Below are 5,588 nucleotides of genomic sequence, written 5' to 3'. Positions count from 1 at the left end.
GGATGACAGCATCATTCCGACGAGGAGGCTACCTAGGAGCTCGAGGATACGATCCGAGCTCGATACCCCCATCCTTTTACTTGAGGTATGTAGGTTAATTTCCGTTCAGCATTTATATTATCTATTTATTGCTAGTACTTGTTGATGGTAAATAACAAAATTTGGAGACTAAATTTTTATTAGTGGGGGAGAATGTAAAATATGACAATAAATATTAATTAAATAATAAGGTTAAATAGAGGAATAACCTTAACAGAATTTTCTAGAATTTTTAGAAATTTTCTGGGAATTCTTCGGAGACCGTATGGTGTAGGTTACGGGGATAAATATTGGACCACGGGAAAACCTATTTAGGCTACCCCATTGAATGAGAAAAAATTTTATTTTTCTTTTCCTTTTCCCTTTTCTTTTCTTCCTTACTCGCCTGACTCTTCTCCTCTTTTCCTCTTCACGGTGCCATCTCTCCAACCGAATCAGCTTCCCCAGCCGACGTGCCGCCAACCCGACGGCGATGCCTCCTCTCCCCCGCATACAAAGCCCCTCGGCCAAGGAAGCCTGAGCCTTCTCTTCATTTGTGCTGAACACTTTCCCTTCTCTCCCGACTCCTCCTGCACTTCCGTCTGATAGACGCTGACGAGCTTCCTATCATCAACGTGAACAACTGGAGCTTCGAACCAACCTCTACTTGTCCCTCTTGGTCGTGGATAGGCCAACCCTCTTCTTCCTTTCCTCCTCGCATCTCTGCCCTAGACGCAGCCGATGACGTCACATCCGATCACGGTGCCTTCAATTTTTGGGTTGCTAGCGTCGTTCTTTCCTCACCACCGTGTGCACAGACCCCCCCCCCCCCCCCCCTCTGATGCGATTTGGCAGCACAACAACCACCCCGAGCCCTAGCCTGATTCATCACCGCCCCTTTTCTTCTTAATCTGATTCTGCTCATCGCCATCTCCCTCTGCTCTGAGGTGCCACCTTTGCTCGGGTTGGTTTCGGACAGGAGCAAGGAATCCAAGCCCTAGTCTCACCCTCTGTTAAATCTCCGGCAGAGAGGAAGAACTTGGCATCGTTGAAGGTAAGACATATTTGGGTATTTGGATTTGATTGGGGATGCTGACATAAAGAGTAATAGTTCTTTGCAGTGTCGACAATAGATCCTTGGCAGCAATATTCTTCGGCAAGCAATTTTTGACAGCAACTACCTACTGTGGATCAACAAGAGTGGTTTGGTGAATTGAGGTAAGATGTAGAGAAATTATTTCTCTTGTTGTAGCGTACACAGATTTGAATTGGGAAAGGTTAGGAATGAATTGTACTAGAATTTACTTAAGTTTAGGTTGATTAAGTATAGATTTAAATCTAATGGAATAATTAGGGTTAGGGAAACTAACCCTAGTTGACCGTTGAGTTATGGTTAATTTGGGTTAAAATGTTAGATCTAATCTAAGCTTCGGGTTAGATCTGGTTTATTTAATTAACCGAGATCAACGAATAAAATTAGGGTTTCCTGGTTAATAGAAATTTTGATTAAGCTATTGGATATCTGCAAGCAGGGCTTAATTATATATATGTTGTTACAGGGCTTTGATTTGAGGCGAGCATCTCGACGTGAGGTCTATTTTGGAGACGATCTCCACTTTTTGTGGAGGGTACAATGACTTATCTCTTTTGATATGTAATGTTGATTTGCGTAGTAGGTTATAGGCTTTAGTAATAATTATGTTTATCATTACTTTTGTATGTCACTACATGATACCTGTTGCATGCTTTCATCTGTTCTGCATTTATGATTTATTATTGCCATGATTATTTATACTCATAGAGGTAGTGACATACCATGCCTTGTGATACACCGAACTAGACATTTGTCATATCTGACCCGTGTACCTAGATCTGCTTATTTGATCCATTTATTTTTGGTACATGTTTTATGGAGGTAGATATGATCAGGATTTGCATGCTTAGTGTCATGCACCATCTTGCATGATTGCATGCTGTGCGATTGGTAGCCCAATTATTGTTGAGCTCAATGCCAGTTACATGGATCTGTACACACAACCACTCATGGGTTAGTGGTATATCAGGCAGGGTGTGTGGCAGTTTGCTCTGTCAGTGCTCCGCTGATCCACTCATGGGTAGCGTGATGCAATGTGGTAGTACATCAGGGATCCCTCCTCTAGATTGTCTCAGGGAGATGAGAGCATTGAGCTCCCCCACTTATGATTTGGGGTAGGAGGATAGATGTACTCCGACAGTATCCTGTCCACTCGGTCACTCATCAAGAGCAGTGATGACAAAGTGCACAGTTGTCATAACCCTACCCACTCGGTCTCACCGTCGTTTGTGAGATGACTGACTGACGTCAGGGGTTGACCAGGACATGTCATTGGTATCATATGCATGATTGCATTATTGCTTGTGTTTGCTACACTTTATTTGCTGCATATTGGATGGATGCATATGTTTGACATGCATACAGGGACTTGTTACTTTTGGTCCGACGACCTTATTATTCTGATAGGAGGTCCTGGTGAGTACAACTTCTCCTTTTCTTACAGTTTTACATTTTCCACTACTCCAGGAGACTGTACACATATTTATTACTATTGGTTATTTCATATTATGCATGTCAACTTGGTATCCGCTGAGTGTTGGAGTCACCTAGTTGATATTTTCTTATTTCAGGTTGAGGCCGTCAGGAGGTTTCAGTTGCTAGTCCCCTGGTCACGAGAGTTTACTTATTAGTCTTGTGGTTTTCTGTTTATTTCAGACTTATATTGGTTTTGCACTTTGGATTGTATGGTTTTCCTTAAGACATTATGATGGTTGGATTTTTGCTTGCTTAGTAGATTTTTTTTTTGGTGTGTTTTGCTATACGCCTGCCGGTCGACAGTTGAGGTAAGTTAGATGTTGTTTTTTGCTTTCTTTTGTATTGTGATGATAGTCGGAGGCTGTTTTGATATAAACTGCGTGGTTTGTTTAGGTTTTTTTTGTTGTTGTTATTGTTCTGGTCATATTGGCCGAGGTATATGTGGCCCTGAGGGCATGTAGTATAGCTTCATATTGTCATCCGTACAGGGGAAATGCTGTCGAAATTTCTTTTGATAGGGACTACTTGGGGCGTGACATAAGCTAAGTCCATAAAAGTTTAAGTTTGAAAATATAACTTTAAAAAAAGTTTTGTGAAACATAAGTTTTAAGAAAAACATAGGTTTTGAAAAACAAAAGAAAAAATAGATCCTAGTCTATAGTGCATATTCCTAATTGTCTTCATAGATTACTAAATTTGAATTCTGGAAGTGGTTTAGTAAAGATGTCAGCCAAATTTGATTTGGACTCAACGTAGTTATGTTCAATATCTCCTCTGGCTACATGGTCCCTTGCAAAATGGTGTTTGATTTCAATATGTTTTTTCTTAAATTATGCACTAGATTTTTGGTTAACTTAATTGAATTAATGTTACCAATAAAATTTTTATACATTTTAATTTTCCAAGTTGAATTCTTTTAAGGTATGCATTATCTATAATAACTGTGCTATATATTCACTCATTGCTATATATTTTGCTTTAGTAGTAGATAAAGTAAACCAGTGTTGTTTTCTACTAAACTAGCTAACTATTGGGGTTGCAAGGTTGCAAACATAGTCTCACATTAAAAATACATGGGAAAGATCATGAGTTTATAAGAGAAAAGATATCTCCATTGGCATGAGGCCTTTTGGGTAGAGCCCAAGAGCAAAATCATGAGGGCTTAGGCCCAAAGTGGGTAATATCATACCATTATGGAGATATTTAAAATTTTTTTTGATCCTATAATTAGTATTAGAGCCTGGACTGCCAGAAGGTTTAACCATCGACTATGCACAAGGGCTATGGTCTGATCGATCCATGTGGGTACAATATTGACCTCGAATAAAGAAAGTGGGGGCTCCTATATTCAGATCAAGAGGACTAGACACCAAGCAGGAAGTTCAAGTAGGCCGGGTGGACCGAGGGGCAGGAAGAATTGATGGGTCGAGGATCAGAAGTGGGAATCCTGTGGTCCTTTTTTTGAGGGGGGGGGATTGTTGGGGTTGCAAGGTTGTAAACGTAGTCCCACGTTGAAATGCATGGGAAAGGTCATGGGTTTATAAGAGAAAAGATATTTTCATTGACATGAGGCCTTTTGGGTGGAGCCCAAGAGCAAAACCATGAGGGCTTAGATCCAAAGTGGACAATATCATACCATTGTGGAGATATCTAAAATTCTTTTCGATCCTACACTAACAAGTGATGGTCTAAAGAGTTGACATCTACCACTTGTACCTTTTTAGTCCAATTTACAATCGACATAATGAATTAGAAAATCCTATGAGATTAAAGTTCGTTGTCCTAGGGTACCATATGCCCACATTAATTATGCCTTTAGATGTCTAAAAATTCTTTTAACATTAGTTAGGTGAGACTCCTTAGTACAAATTTGGTATCTTACACACATACTAACTGCAAATAAAATATCAAGTCGACTTATAGTTAGATATAATAGACTACCTATGACACTCCGATAATATTTAAGGTAAACAGATTTTCCATTTGGATCATTATCTAATATCACATTAGTTGTCATTGGTGTTTTTATTTCCTTAGTGTTTTTCATTCCAAACATTTTAAGTAATCATTTAATATATGTTTATTGATATACCTAATTTTTTTCATTAGTTTGTTTAATTTGTAAGCCTAAGAAAAATATTAATTTACTTACTAGGCTCATTTCAAATTCTCGTTTCATTAAGGTTATAAATTCTTGTAAAAATTCTGAGCTTGTTGAATAAAAAATTATATTGTTTACATATACTTGGGCTATAAAAATATCTAACTTAATATTTTTTACAAAAAGGGTTGAGTCAACTTGACCTTAATTGAATCCTTTGGAAATTAGATAGGTAGATAATCTTTCATACCAAGTCCTATGTGCTTGTTTCAGACCATATAAAGCTTTCTTTAATTTAAACACATGGTCAGGATGATATATACTTTTAAATCTATGAGGTTGACCTACATAGATTGAACCATTTAGCTACTAATCTATCTTTATTTCTAATAATTTTTCCTTTTTTTATTTAGTTTATTTCTAAATATCCATTTTATTTCTATAAATATTTTATCTTTAGGCAAAGGTACTAAGTCCCAGACATCATTTCTTTCAAATTGAGCCAATTCTTTTTGCATGACTATAATCTAATTTGGGTCAAGTAGAGATTTTTCTACTATTTTGGATTCAATTTTAGAAATTAATGCAATTTAACCTAGGTTTTAAAAGGCTAATCTAGTTTAAACCTTTAGGTCTAGGTCACCTAGTATTTGGTCAACTGAATGGTTTGAACTAACTCTTTGTTGGATCGAAAAGAATTTAGATATCTCCACAATGATATGATATTGTCCACTTTGGGCCTAGACCCTCATGACTTTGGTCTTGGGCTCTCCCCAAAAGACCTCATACTAATAGAGATATCTTTTCTCTTATAAACTGATGATCTTTCCCATATTTTCAATGTGAGACTATGTTTGCAACCTTGCAACTTCAACAATCCCTCCCTCAAACAAAGGACCA

The 5,588-nt window shown here is 37.8% G+C and overlaps 1 long non-coding RNA gene across 1 annotated transcript; it reads left to right on the top strand.

The window, feature by feature from the left end:
• Positions 1 to 830: 830 nt before the first annotated feature.
• Positions 831 to 2,767, top strand: LOC122035373. Its single transcript, XR_006126963.1, has 4 exons — positions 831 to 1,072; positions 1,130 to 1,236; positions 1,578 to 1,646; positions 2,683 to 2,767. It is a non-coding gene; the product is annotated as an uncharacterized LOC122035373 (long non-coding RNA).
• The last annotated feature ends 2,821 nt before the right edge of the window (positions 2,768 to 5,588 follow it).

Source organism: Zingiber officinale, chromosome 11B (assembly GCF_018446385.1).
Source record: "Zingiber officinale cultivar Zhangliang chromosome 11B, Zo_v1.1, whole genome shotgun sequence".
NCBI classification, from domain to species: Eukaryota; Viridiplantae; Streptophyta; class Magnoliopsida; order Zingiberales; family Zingiberaceae; genus Zingiber; species Zingiber officinale.
Note: the sequence above shows the minus strand (reverse complement) of the source record. Positions and strands in the feature narration are given on the sequence as shown.